At 47.3% G+C, this 14,997-nt stretch overlaps 1 protein-coding gene and 1 long non-coding RNA gene across 2 annotated transcripts in view; one reads left to right on the top strand and one right to left on the bottom strand.

Moving 5' to 3' along the window:
- Nucleotides 1-14,997, top strand: part of LOC141085636 (uncharacterized) — a 611,301-nt gene that overhangs the window by 230,756 nt on the left and 365,548 nt on the right. The window lies entirely within an intron of this gene.
- The window catches only part of CACNG7 (calcium voltage-gated channel auxiliary subunit gamma 7), a 328,444-nt gene that overhangs the window by 15,827 nt on the left and 297,620 nt on the right, over nt 1-14,997 (bottom strand). The window lies entirely within an intron of this gene.

The raw sequence follows: 14,997 nt of genomic DNA, 5'->3' as shown, positions 1-14,997 counted from the left end.
TGAGATTGCATAATGATATGCTGAGACTGATGTATATGCAACAGTCTCAATGCATCTTATATGAGGCAAATGCAAAGTCTCAGTATATTCTATGTGATGAATATACATTAGTTTCCATGTATCTCATGTGACGATATACAGCAGTCTCAGTAATTCAAATGTGGTGTATACAGCAGTCTCTATGTATCTTATGTGATGCATATAGTGCAGCATCAGTTTATCTATGTGATCTATTCAGCAGTCTCAGTGTATCCTATGTATTGTGTGGACCAGGGATAGTGGTCTTTTTATTTAAATTTCCCCAAAAAGCAAATGTTCATGTTTCTCACCAAAGGGATAGTGGTCTCAGGATTATCTGTTGATGCGTCTTTAGGCTGTTTTGCACAATTAGCCTCTGAGTGTCTTTTCCCTCAGTCAAGACCATAAAAATTTTCATATTAAGCAAATTAAATAAAAAGTCCAGAATTAAATAAATTGCTGCTGATGAAAAATTGTATGTTACAAAAAAAATTTGCTGGAGTTCTACTTTAACACATTCAAGATTTAGTTAAAAACAAACGGTTACACTAACATTTCAACAAGACTCAGTCAAATTTGAATTTTGAATATAAATATATGTAAAGGCAATGTAAACACCCTTGTGTCAGTTTTCTCTTTCTTCCACATGAAATCAATACACATGACAACATTGCTCAAGACTGAGATAGCCTAGTTATAGAGACATGCAGAGCTGTCATCAGTTTACAGGACGTTACCACTTACAACAGATGTCTATGTACTCTGAGAAATATTTATAGTCTCCATAATGTTGTTTGTTTTAGCTTCCAATGGGATACAGAAGATCAGACTGCATTCCAAATTTACCCTAAATACATAATGTTATATAATTGACGGCAATGGTGTACATACCATAGAGGTACACTATGTGACTGCTATGGGGCCTTCATCAAACTTCATAAATCATAAAACTGTATGATTACCAGAAAATAAGATGGAAAATTGGCCCAATAATCTTGGGAAGAGAAGTACAGTTGTGCTCAAAAGTTTACATACCCCGGCAGAATTTTTGCTTTCTTGGGCTTTTTTTAAGAGAATATGAATGATAATAATGCTAAAACTTTTTCTCCACTCATGGTTAGTGGTTGGGTGAAGCCATTTATTGTCAGACTACTGTGTTTTCTCTTTTGAAATCATAATGACAACCCAAAACATCCAAATGACCTTGATCAAAAGTTTACATACCCTGGTGGTTTTGGCCAGAAAAATGCACACAAATTGACACAAATAGGTTTGAATGGCTACTAAAGGTAACATCCTCCTCACCTGTGACCTGTTTGCTTGTAATCAATGTGTGTGCATAAACGCTGAGTGAGTTTCTGGGATCCAGTTCTTCAATAAACATTCAGCTTTATTCAAACCTTATAAAAATCAACATGAAGCACCTCACGATTCCACCCCTCAATGTGTCTGGGATGCCGTGATTAATGGCTCAGTCTCCAGTCTGGTGCAGGGGCGTGCTTAGCTCATTGACAGCTCAGCCATCCAATCTGAGACTGGGAGGTGCTGAGCTCTCATTAAGTGCTCCCTGTTTCCATGATTGCTCAGCTAATTAACTTGACTGGCAGTCCCAGATAGATGCCAGCCAGATCTTCAGTTCAGTGTAGTTTGTTTTTTCTGTGCCCTATCCTTTGTTTTTTGATCTATCACAGCTTAACCTTGGACCTCGTTCTGACCATCCATTTTCCTAGCTCCATTGCTCTGATCCGCTATCTTCCTGGTATTTTGACCTTAGACCGTTAACGGACCACTCCTTTGTCTCTTAACTCTGTTTATGTCATGATCTTCTGGCTCTTGACCTTGGACTGATTGACTACCATGACTGACGCCTTGTCCGTGAGAAGTGACTCAGCATCACAGAGCCTGTGTTTGTGTTTTCTAACCAAATACTGATAGGAAACTCATTACATTGAGAGCAATTTTTTTATTACATGATTGTCAGCAAATAAATATTTAGCAAAACTGCTTAGAAATGGTAAACATGAAGGGAATATGCCACCAGATTTTTGCCACCTAATTTAAAAACCTCATAATGTATGGGCAGAGACCATAATTCCTGCAATGGCTTACTGGGCTGCTTGCTATAGTTTTGGTAAAATAAGTGTTTTATCATCAAAAGATTTTCACTAGAGGAATAGTAAACCTTTCTGACATGTTGTCCCCATATTTATGAGCACTGTATACCTCTACCTCCATCACTGATTGTCAGTCTTCTGCCTATGAACAGTGTACACAGAAATCTGCCAATCAGTGGTGTAGGCGAGGTTATACACAGCTCACCAATCATTCATTTTATGAAAAGTGCAGCAACCAGCAGAGTAAGTGACACATCAGTGGAATCAAGGATTGCTCTAAGATGGAGTAGAAAAACCTTGTGACAGAATAATTTTAAAGGTGTTTGTATGTTCAAAACATCACATGTAAATCAATATCTTACCTAAATCACATAAGTTACAAGAAAGAAGAAAAGCAAGAACTTCTAAAATGTTATTTTCTTCAACCCCTTAATGACAGCCAATACGTCTTTTTACTGACCTGAGATGTAAGAGAATAGCATCCCCATACAGGTGACAATCCAGCAGCTGTCGGCTGTACACTATAGCTGACAACTTGCTGTATCACAAATGATTAGTGTTGGCACCTTCCAGATCTGTTTAACCCCTTAGTTGCTGCTGTCAAAAGTGACTACATCTAATTAGTGGTTAATAGATTGTGGGGGCTTCTGCTTTAATCTAATTGGCACACCGAGATCATGATTGTGTGGTCCTGATGTTTACCATAGCAGTTCATGACTAAATACCGGCCTTAGAGTCTCCCGGATCTAGCGGTCAGTTCAGAAGTCAGTGACATTTAGATGGTAGACAAACATTTTTCATTCCTGCTATACCACTTTGCATTAATTCCGGAAAATCACCTGAAGGGTTAATAAACTATTTGACAGCAGTTTTCAATATGTCAGGGGGTGCTGTTTTTAAAATGGTATCACGTTTGGGGTCTTCCACTATATAGCACCCCCAAAGTCACTTCAAACCTTTATAGGTCCCTCAAAAAAATAAATTTTGCAAATTTCCTTGAAAAAATGAAAAATTGCTGCTACATTATTAAACCTCCTAAAAGGCTAATAAAATAAATTAGCATTTTAAAAATGGTGCTGTTATAAAGCAGACATGTGGGAAATGTTATTTATTAATGTTTTTGTGTGGCATGACTATCTGGATTAAAGGGATAATCATTCAACTTTTGAAAATTGCAATTGCTTTATATTTTTGTCAAATTTCTGAAACTTTTTATAAATAAGCACAAAACATATCGACCTAAATTTACCATTATCATAAATTATAATGTGCCACGAAAAAACATTCTCAAAATCACTGGGATTTGTTGAAGCATTCCAGAGTTATCACCACATAAAGTGACATTGGTCAGAATTTAAAAAATTGGCTCCGTCACTAAGGGGTTAAGTTAAGATGTGCCTGCAAAAAAACACTTTGTCTTTTATAAACACCATGCCTGATTTGCTGTACGCTTCTTTTGTAAGTATAATATTAAAAATGATCTGGGAACTCATTCAATATTTCAGTATCAATCTATACAATATAATGTGAACTATGACTTATGTTAATGATGATGATAATGTGTGCAGTTTGGCAGTAGGGATAGTGAGAGGCAATGTTTGGGATTAGCTCATAGTGGAAGGGCTAAACTGAAGGGAATGTGGTGGTTTCCTGTCAGGAAGACAAATAGGGCCTGGTGTGCCCAGCGAAAGGCTCTAAGGTCCATTGAGAACCTTACCACATTCTTCAGTGTCCATGCTGTACTGTATCTCCACCCACACTGAGTACTAAAGACGAAAGTTGAAAGCTGTTGATCACACTCAAATCTGCTGTGCTGTGTCATGTCTCTCAGTCTCACAGAGCCTGCTTTAAGCTAGGGTGAGGCATTTTCTTCTTCCACTCATAAATTTCCCAGTAGCTGGATCAATCTTTTACTTCCTCTTCATTGGATTTTCATCTGGTCCTGTGGATCCTAGGCTTCCAACTGCCTAGAGCCTGGATGAGCTGGTTTTCACTTTGCGTTTTCAATGTTTGAACTGGTATACTGGCTGGCAGTACTGCAGACCTGACAACTAGCTGTGCTGTGGGCTAACTAATCACGTTGCACAGGCACCTCCATGCTGGAGGAGTTGCCTTAAATAGTAGGTGTCCCTGAGCAATTGGCTGGGGACACCTTAGGGCAATGTGGAGCTCCTTTAATAAAGAGGGGGCATAGCATAGGTGCACCCTAAGCACAGTACCCGGCGTGCATGTACCTAAGGCATCAACAGACACAGGAAGTAAGAAGTGCGAGACAAGAGTCATGTCGGTGAGTAAGCCTACGTCTCAGCCAGGGAAGAGGGGCAGCATATAGAGGCACCAGTGCTTCAGTTACTAGAAGGGTTTGTAATAAGACTCAGCTATACAGTATTGTGCAGACATACTATGCCCTCATGTTGCCAACCACATTATCCTTTCTACACTGTATTTCCCCTCACACTGTCCCCCTACACGGTATGATGGTGACCACAGCCATCCATACAGTGTAATATTCATAAAATCCATCAATGTACACTAAGATATCCACCACAGCCTCCCAATATGTAGCACAAAGTCCCCTACAGCCCTTATTGCACAAATCAAATCAGAATTTTGGGGAAATTTATAATAAATTTGATTTGTTAAGAATTGATTTGCACATCTCTACACAGATAGATGGGCAAGAATAATGCAAAAATTAATTCTTACAATAGCAACTAAAATAAGTCACACTGATATCGAGTTTGTACACTTCATTATACATCACTATTTGTGGCATAAGTTTGTATATGAAGGGAGGAAAAAAAATCAAACATCCTCCCAAACTTCACCAAACTTAATTCATCTCTTGTGAAATTGGCCCAGATTGCATATACAATGATGAAAAAATAAAGGGAACACTTAAACAACAGAATATAACTCCAAGTAAATCAAGCTTCTGTGAAATCATACTGTCCACTTAGGAAGCAACACTGATTGACAATCAATTTCACAAGCTGTTGTACAAATGGAATAGACAACAGAAGGAAATTATTGGCAATTATCAAGACACCCTCAATAAAGGAGTGGTTCTGCAGGTGAGGACCACAGACCACATCTCAGTACCAATGCTTTCTGGCTGATGTTTTGGTCACTTTTGAATGTTGGATGTGCTTTCACACTCGTGGTAGCATGAGACGGACTATACAACCAACACAAGTGGCTCAGGTAGTGCAGTTCATCCAGGATGGCACATCAATGCGATCTGTGGCAAGGTTTGCTGTGTCTGTCAGCGTAGTGTCCAGAGGCTGGAGGCGCTACCAGGAGACAGGCCAGTACACCAGGAGATGTGGAGGGGGCCGGAGGAGGGTAACAACCCAGCAGCACGACCACTACCTTCACCTTTGTACAAGGAGGAATAGGAGGAGCACTTCCAGAGCCCTGCAAAATGACCTCCGGCAGGCCACAAATGTGCATGTCTCTGCACAAATGGTTAGAAACCGACTCCATGAAGATGGTCTGAGGGCCCAACATCAACAGATGGGGGTTGTGCTCACAGCCCAACACCATGCAGGGTGCTTGGCATTTGCCACAGAACACCAGGATTGGCAAATTCGCCACTGGCGCCCTGTGCTCTTCACAGATGAAAGCAGGTTCACACTGAGCCCATGTGACAGAGTCTGGAGACGCCATGGAGAGCGATCTGCTGCCTGCAACATCCTTCAGCATGACCCGTTTGGCAGTGGGTCAGTAATGGTGTGGGGTGGCATTTCTTTGGAGGGCTGCACAGCCCTCCACATGCTCGCCAGAGGTAGCCTGACTGTGATTAGGTACCGAGATGAGATCCTCAGACCCCTTGTGAGACCATATGCTGGTGTGGTTGGCCCTGGGTTTATCCTAATGCAGGACAATGCCAGACCTCATGTGGCTGGAGTGTGTCAGCAGTTCCTGCAAGATGAAGGCATTGAAGCTATGGACTGTGTAGGTCAGAGCAGGTACGCAGGATGCAGTGACGAGACGCGAAACTGAGTTGTACTTTGGCTAGAGAACTTTTATGAATTTAAGCCGCTAGGGCTATGCTAAGCAACCAAAAAACAATAACAGCTATTGTTCTCACAGGGACTCTGCACAAACACTTTAAAAGTGAACACGACTAATCCGGCAAAGGCAGGTTACTATAGGGCCGCAATATGGCCGACTACGGGTCCTTATTTCTTATAGTGTCACTTATCCGTCCTGACGTCCCTCTGCATCTATGATGAGGCAGCGTTGGTGTCGCAGCCGCTGGGCCCAGCTGCTGAGGAACTGTCGTAGTCTTCGGGCACCCAGCGCCCAGGAGGAGATGGGGCACAACAGACCCTGAGGAAGTCGATTGATGAGGTGACCCCTTGTAGAAACAGCAGGGTTCTGATCGCAAGCGAGTTCAATGAGACTCCAGTCTCAACGCAGGGTTGTGTCGCAGTAACCAGGAGTGGTGGTTGGTAGGTCACGTGCACGGCCTGGGCCTAGGCGAAGGAGTAGGCCCCAACTGCCGACTGCAGCGGGGTGACTTCCACTGCAGCCGATGATGAAGAGGTCGCAACCGTGGGCTGAAGTGGGGCGGCAGTGGGCAGGCCGCAGCCGCGGGCTGGAGTGGAGCGGCAGCGACTGTGAGGGGCGGCGGACCAGCCGCGACAGGCTGAAGCACAGCGGTAACAGCTGCGGACCACCGTGGGCAGGAAATGACCCCGGATCGGAGTGAAGCGACAGTCTCTTGTAGGTAGGTTCGGCGCTTACTCTCTGCAGACCACATTAAGTCACCCCTCTGCTGATGGTCTCCTTTCTGGTCACCGTCTGTCACTCTGGCTCTCTCAAACTCCCACAGTCTCTTACCTCGTGTCTGCCGTTCTGCCAACTGACTCCCCTGCGTGCTCCCTGTCCCTTTTATACTTGCCTTACCCTTTGCTGTCCTGTTACTCTCAGCAGTCCACTCTCCTCCTTCGTTCCCCGGGTACTGTTTCCTTAGGAACCTAGATTGCGGTCCCCTTGGATCCGGCCCGGACACTCTGCGGGGGCCCTCCTCCCTACACTCCCCCATCCTGTATGCTCACCAGTCCTTGGGCGAGGGCCTCAGTATACTTGGGTTGGTCTGCGGAGGTGTCAATTTTTGTTGCCATATGAACTGGTCCTGTTCGTATCGTTCGGGGGGTTTGCCGGCTATTGACCGCTCGGAGCGTCTTAGTTCGACTAGGGTGGTGTCTTTTGGGGTGGTCGACGCTGGTGGGCTAGCTGGTTCGGGCAGGCTAATTGTGTCAGTTGGTTTTTCATTGAGTAGAGAGCCCCTGGTTATTGTGGGGAAGTCTTCATCGTCCGGGTCCCAGAACACGGGCAATGCTTAAGAGACCTGAGGAGCAGGTTCAGGTTGTTTCGGGTTGGTAGAAATACATGGGCATAACATATTATGGTGCACAATGTGAGTAGGCAGCGTTTCATCTTTCTTGGGTCGTATTTCATACACTGGTCCTTCAGGGTTTATACGGCGTAGGACCCGATAGGGACTCTCTTCCCAGCGTGGCTCTAATTTGTTCTGGGGGCATTGGTCTAGTACGAGTACTTGGTCTCCGCTTTGGAGGTTGGGAGGTAGAGATAAATTCTTTCCTGGGTGTTCAAAGTCTTGGAGTTTGGTATGTACGATTCGATGAAGAGTTTGCAGCCGGTGCCGGTGATTTCGGACCCATGATGATACTCCGGTCCAGGGCTGAGGTTCCTCTGGGTCCAACTCTACCGCCGTAATCCCTTTGCCCTCTTGTCCGAATAACAGGGAGTAGGGGGTATAGCCAGTAGCTCAATGTACTCAGTTGTTATAGACCCATACTAATTCAGGGACATATTTGGGCCAATGGGCCTTCTTGTCACTCTCCAGAGTATGCAACATTTGGATTAATGTCCAATTAAATCGTTCGCAGGCCCCGTTTTCCTGCGGGTGGTATGGCGTGGTCCTGGATTTGTCAATACCGTAGAGACAGTGTAGTTTCGCCATTAATTTTCCCAAAAAGCATGCTCCTTGATCAAAATGTATCCGTTGAGGGCAGCTGTAAACTTGTATGAAGTTTCTACAAATTGCGGAGGCGGCCAACTCCACGGTCTGGTCTCGAGTGGGGGTGACCACAGCGAACTTAATGAAATGGTCTACCATGACGAGGCAGTGTTCATACCCCTGGAATGCGGGACCAATGGTCAGGTAATCCACCATCAGAAGCTCGAGAGGCGCTGAGGTCACGTTTGTTTGTACTGAGGCTAGCTGTGAGGGTGGTGTGACTAATTTGCATAGGCGACAGGTCCGGCAAGTCTCGTCCACAACAGCATGCAAGCGTGGGTAGTAAATTATCTGTTGTAACCATTGCAAGGTCTTTTGAGCTCCGAAATGAGCCCCTTTTTTGTGGGCTTCTCGAGCCAGTTCGTTAAGTTGGGCTCCGGGCGCAACTACAATGCCAAATTGTCATAGATGTTGTTCGTGATGTCATTTTACGATACAATAGTCCCTTTCAGATAACCAGCCTCTCCCATTGTCGTAACATCAGCAACATGTCCTGAGTCAAAGTCTGTCTTTGGGAGTCAGTGGGCAGTTTGCGAGCGGCGACCCATGTTCTGAGAAGTCCAATTTCTTGGTCTTCTTGCTACTGTTGGATCCACTTATCCCGGGATTGCTCCAGCATGCCCCTTAGGGTCTCCGAGGGAGGTACTTTCTGGGTGGAAGCTGTGAGCACGGCAGCGATGAGGGCGAACGGTATCTCTTCCCCTTCTAGTTCGTCATCTCGACTCTTCCCTGGGGTTGTATGTCAAATCCTGGAGAGGGCGTCAGCGTGTACATTCTCGGCCCCTCTTTCATAGATGATTTTATAGTTGAATTTCGCCATCCAGGCCAACCATCTTTGTTCCAGAGCCCCCAGTTTGGCACTTTCCAAATGAGCCAGCGGGTTATTGTCGGTCCGCACCACTACTTCGGAGCCCGCCAGGTACTCTGCGAACCGCTCCGTCATGGCCCACACTACTGCGAGGAGCTCGAGCTTAAAGGAGCTGTAATTGTCAGGGTTGCGCTCAGAATCATGGAGTGAGCTGCTTCTATACGCGATCACTCTCTCCCGGCCATCTTGAACTTGTGACAACACAGCCCCCAGCCCTTGAAGACTCCCATCAGTGTGTAGGATGAACGGTTGCGAAAAATCCTCATAAGCTAACACCGGAGCATCCAAGAGCGCAGCCTTAAGGTCTTGGAAGGCCTCTTCTTGAGGTTGTAGCCACTGAATTTTTCATCCATTTGCCCCAGTGGGAGCCCCCTTCAGCAGGTTGTGCAGGGCTCGAGCTCGACATGCAAAATTCTTTACGAAATGATGGTTGTATCCGGCCAACCCCAGGAAGGCCCGCACATCTTTTATCGTCTCGGGGGTAGGCCATCCCTGAATGAATGACAGCAACCTTTTCCCGGGACAGCCTTACGCCCTCTGCCAAGACGACATGGCCCAGATATTCGATCTGGGTGCTAAATAGGTGGCATTTTTGGGGTTTTACCTTCAACCCGTACTTTTGCAGCCGGCCGAGCACCTGCCCCAACCACTTCAGGTGGTCCTCAAATGTGGCAGCATAGATGATGATATCATCTAAGTATATCAACGTGGCCTCAAAGTTGAGATCTCCCAGACTCCGCTCCATCAACCACTGAAAGGTCCCCGGGGCGTTGTCCAGTCCGAACGACATACACAGTTATTAAGGTTGAACGAAGACTTTAAGTCCATCTAGTTCAACCCATATCCTATCCTAACTTGCCCTAACATGTTGATCCACAGGAAGGCAAAAAAAACCCCATCTGGCAAACAGTAAGCTTCACATTGGGGAAAAAAAATTCCTTCCCGACTCCACATACGGCAATCAGACTAGCTCCCTGGATCAACGCAATATTAAGGATACTAGTGTATATACCCTGTAATATTATACTTTTCAAGAAAGGCATCCAGTTCCTTCTTAAATTTTATCAGGGAATCACTCATTACAACATCATATGGCAGAGAGTTCCATAGTCTCACTGCTCTTACAGTAAAGAATCCGCGTCTGTGAGTATGCTTAAACCTTCTTTCCTCCAGACGTAGAGGATGCCCCTTCGTCCCCGTCACAGGTCTAATAGTAAAAAGATCATTAGAAAGGTCTCTGTATTGTCCCCGCATATATTTATACATTGTAATAAGATCACCTCTAAGCCTTCGATTTTCCAGACTAAATAACCCCAAGTGTAATAACCTGTCTTGCTGTTGCAGACCCCCTAGTTCCCTAATAACCTTGGTCGCTCTTCTTTGCACCCGCTCCAGTTCAGCTATGTCTTTCTTATACACCAGAGACCAGAACTGTACAAAGTATTCTAAGTGTGGTCGCACTAGTGACTTATACATTATAGAGGTAAAATTATGTTCTCCTCATGAGCATCTATGCCTCTTTTAATGCATCCCATTATTTTATTTGCCTTTGCAGCAGCTCAAATAGTCCCATAGACAGTATGAATGCCGTCTTAGCCCTGTCTTCTTCTGACATGGGCACCTGCCTGTACCCACTGACCAGGTCCAAAGTCGAAAAATACGTCACCTTCCCCAAGGAGGACAAGGATTCTTCTATTCGGGGTAGTGGGTATGAGTCTTTAATGGTGCAAGCATTCAGCTTTCGATAGTCCACGCAGAATCGTAAGGTGGCATCTTTTTTGCAGACCATCAAAATGGGAGCCGCCCAGGGGCTTTGACTTTCTCGAATATCTCCCTTTCGTAGCATTTGGGCCAGCAAAGTTTTCACCTCTTGGTAGAGTTGTGGAGGAATATCGTTCTCGGATGGTTGCCGCTCCTGCCGTGGGAATTCCATGGGTGATGGCGGTGGTACATCCAAAATCTTCCTCATGACTAGCAAATACCTTGTGGTACTGTCCAAGCAGTGTTACTATCTGGGAAAGCTGAGCTGAAGTTAGTCCGGAGAGTTCGGCCCGCATCTGTTCCAGGATGTTTCGACCCTTCTCCTGAGTCGAGATTTCGGTAGCCTGTAGAGTCCGGATAGTTACTTCCCAAGGGTCCTCGGATTGCACTCTCAATTGAACTGCGGGGGCCGGCAGCACTTCTTCCAAAGGCCTTACTAGCTTGGCCAGTTCGGTCTGGGCTTTCAGGACGATGTCTTGGTCTTCAAGGTTGACGTAGCGCACCAGGATGGTCCCTTTTTGCACTGTGGTCAGGGAACGGGCCACCAGTATGCCAGGAGGCAAGAGCTCTGAGTAGCATGGCTCCACCTGCATCTCTACACCCTCAAAGGGTATTGAGGGTCAAATTGGCAGGGCCATCACCGTCTGCCCAGGAGGCAGTACAAGCAGGGGAGCCGCTGGCGCGATGACTTTGCCCAGAGCCTCGCCCTCCCAGCAGTCCTGATGTACTCATGCTTCCTGCACCATCTGCTGGAATACCTGACCTTGGGCAGTGCGGGAACCCCACTGCTTCAGGATCTTGTGCGTGGGATCATTGAGGAGCAGATTGCCGAACTCCCGTAGTATGTTCATGCCCAGAATGACTGGATGCTGCTTAACAGTTTCCCCTTGAGTCAGTACCACTCCTCTGCGACCGAGGGATTTACAGCACAGCGTCACCTGTACCCACACCACCCCGGCAACAGGGACCGGTAGTTGATTGGCGGCTACAAGTCTGATCATGGGTCCCCACTTGGGTCTCGCTGCCTTGGGGAAATTTTGCCAGAAATAAGTTGCAGACATAGTTGTCACTTGTGACCCCGTGTCCACTAGTCACCGGACGGCCCGGCCCTCTACTTCTGCCCATATCACTGGACATTTTGACATTTTGTGACCAAATCTTTGGGACTTCCACCACCCCCAATTGTGGTTTCTGGCTCCGAGCGGCAACCCCCCAGCCCGGAGCCCTCTAGTTTAATGGCCGCTGAGGTGGGTATCTCCCACACCGCAGACACTCTCGGGCAAAGTGGCCCGGCTCCCCGCACTCATAGCACAGGGTCTGCGCAGACCGACCGCCCCGAGTGGAGCGGGGCCCCCAGGGGCCGGGATTGAAACTGGGCCGTCCAGTCCTGGACTCAGTCCTTATCTTCACTTCGGCCAACTCGCCCATGATGTTCTTCAATTCTTGTTTCATCTCCTCCACCCATTGTGGCTCCTCAACTGCATCCACACTCCGGACCTTTCCGACGGGGACCGCCATCCCCTGCTCTTGCTCTCGAGCGCGTGCTTGGCTTCCCACCTCTGAAAAGTCTATACGGGGATTCATTCTGACCTGCTCCCGTAATGCCTGCTTTATTAAAGGGTCCCGCAGTCCAATCACCAATAGGTCACGTAGGGTAATGTCAATTGGTCCTACCCCAACACCGTCCTTTCTTTCGATGGCCATATGCAACTCTTGGAGGATATTCATATACTGGGTGATGGTCTCCCCCTCTCCCTGCATCCGACTGAACAACTGGGTCCTTAACTCTCCCACATTACTTGGATCCCCATGGGTCTGTTCTACAATCTGGAAAACTTTATCAAAGGTGTTGCGGTGTCCCGGGGGCCTCAACATTACTGAATTCCGAGCCTCCCCATCTAACGCCATGATAGCTACTTCGGCTTCGAGATCAGGAGTCATCGGGCGCATCCGAAAGAGCCCCTGCATCCGTTCTGTCCAGCTCCATAGCACGGTATTAGAACCGGAAAACCTAGGCAGGTTGCTCAGCATAGCCCCCAACGAAATGCTGGAGCTGGGGCCCTCGCTATCTGTCGAGTTCACGGCCCTGCCCTAGTCTGGGGTGTCATTGTCCACCCTCAAAGACTGCATCCTGCCGACTACGCCAAATGTAGGTAACAGCAGGTATGCAGGACGCAGTGACTTTGGCTAGAGAACTTTTATGAATTTAAGCCGCTAGGGCTATGCTAAGCAGCCAAAAAACAATAACAGCTATTGTCCTCACAGGGACTCTGCACAAACAAACACTTTAAAAGTGAACACGACTTATCCGGAAAAGGCCGGTTACTATAGGGCCGTGATATGGCCGACTACAGGTCCTTATTTCTTATAGTGTCACTTATCCTTCCTGACGTCCCTCGGCATCTCTGATGAGGCTGCATTGGCGTCGCAACAGCTGGGCCCGGCTGCTGAGGACCTGTCGGAGTCTTTGGACGCCCAGAACCCAGGAGGAGATGGGGCACAACAGGCCCTGAGGAAGTCCTTTGATGAGGTGACCCCTTGTAGAAACAGCGGGGTTCTGATCGTAAGCGAGTTCAATGAGACTCCAGTCTCCATGCAGGGTTGTGTCGCAGTTACCAGGAGTGGCGGTTGGTAGGCCACGTGCACGGCCTGGGCCTAAGCGAAGGAGTAGGCCCCAACTGCCGACTGCAGCGTGGTGACGTCCACTGAGGCCGATGATGAAGAGGCCGCAGCTGCGGGCTGAAGTGGGTGGGCAGTGGGCAGGTCGCAGCCGCGGGCTGGAGTGGAGTGGCTGCGGCTGTGAGGGGCGGCGGACCAGCCGCGACAGGCTGAAGCACAGCGGTAACAGCTGCGGACCACCATGGGCAGGAAATGACCCCAGATCGGTGTGAAGCGGCAGTCTCTTGTTGGTAGGTTCGGCGCTTACTCTCTGCAGGCCACAGTAAGTCTCCCCTCTGCAGATGGCTCTGCCGATGGTCTCCATTCTGGTCACCGTCTGTCACTCTGGCTCTCAGACTCCCACAGTCTTTAGTGTCTGCCGTTCCGTCAACTAACGCCCCTGCATGCTCCCTGTCCCTTTTATACTCGTCCCTCCCCTTACTGTCCTGTCACTCTCAGCAGTCCACTCTCCTTCGTTCCCTGGGTACTGTTTCCTTAGGAACCTAGATGGCGGTCCCCATGGTTCCGGCCCGGACACTCTGCGGGGGCCTTCCTCCCTACAACTGGCCCGCCCGTACCTCAGACCTGAATCCAATTGAGCACATCTGGGACATCATGTCTCATTCCATCCACCAACCTCTTGTTGCACCACGGACTGTCCAGGAGTTAGTGGATGCTTTAGTCCAGGTCTGGGAGGAAATCCCTCAGGAGATCATCCGCTGCCTCATCAGGAGCATGACCAGGGGTTGTACAGTAGGGAGTTCATACAGGCACTAGGGATGAGCTTTCCGATATTGAAATATCAAAAATCGGCCCGATATTTGCAATATCGGAATTCCGATATCCGATTCCGATATTTTTTTCACATCGGAAATCGGAAAGCAGAAGAAGACTAAGCATGGTTTAAAGGAAGTGTATCCATTCCTCCACGTGGTGCTCCAGGAAACTCCCTGCAAAGCAAGGTGAGCTGAATGCAGACACATGTCAGTCAAAGGGCATATTGACACCACCACTGGCAGTTTTAATTTAATAATGTAAAATCACTAACCCTAACCCAACTATCCCTAACCCCTAACCCTTAACCCTTACCACTAACCCTAACCCTAACCACTAACCCTAACTCCTAACCCTTACCCTAATGCTACTAACCCTAAACCCTAACCCTAGCCCCTAACCCTGCTAACCATAAGCATAACCTTAAACCCTAACCCTATTAACCATAACCCTACTAACTATAAGCATAACCCTAACCGAAAACCCTGACTATACTAACTCTAACTAACCCTAACCCCTAACCCTTACCCTAAACCCTAAACCCTAACCCCTAACCATAACCATACTAATCCTAACCCCTAACCCTTACCCCTAACCCTACTAACCATAACCATAACCCCTAACCCTAATAACCCTAACCCTACTAACCATAAGCATAACCCTAACCCTAGCTAACCCTAACCCCTAACCCTTACCCTAACCCTAACCTTACTAACCCTAACCATAGCCCTAAATCTAACCCTAACCCTAAA

Source organism: Dendrobates tinctorius, unplaced genomic scaffold (genome assembly GCF_039654945.1).
Source record: "Dendrobates tinctorius isolate UK_male_01 unplaced genomic scaffold, ASM3965494v1 ptg000028l, whole genome shotgun sequence".
NCBI lineage: Eukaryota > Metazoa > Chordata > Amphibia > Anura > Dendrobatidae > Dendrobates > Dendrobates tinctorius.
The sequence above is the reverse complement of the archived record's forward strand: the minus strand, read 5'-3'. Positions and strand labels throughout refer to the sequence as shown.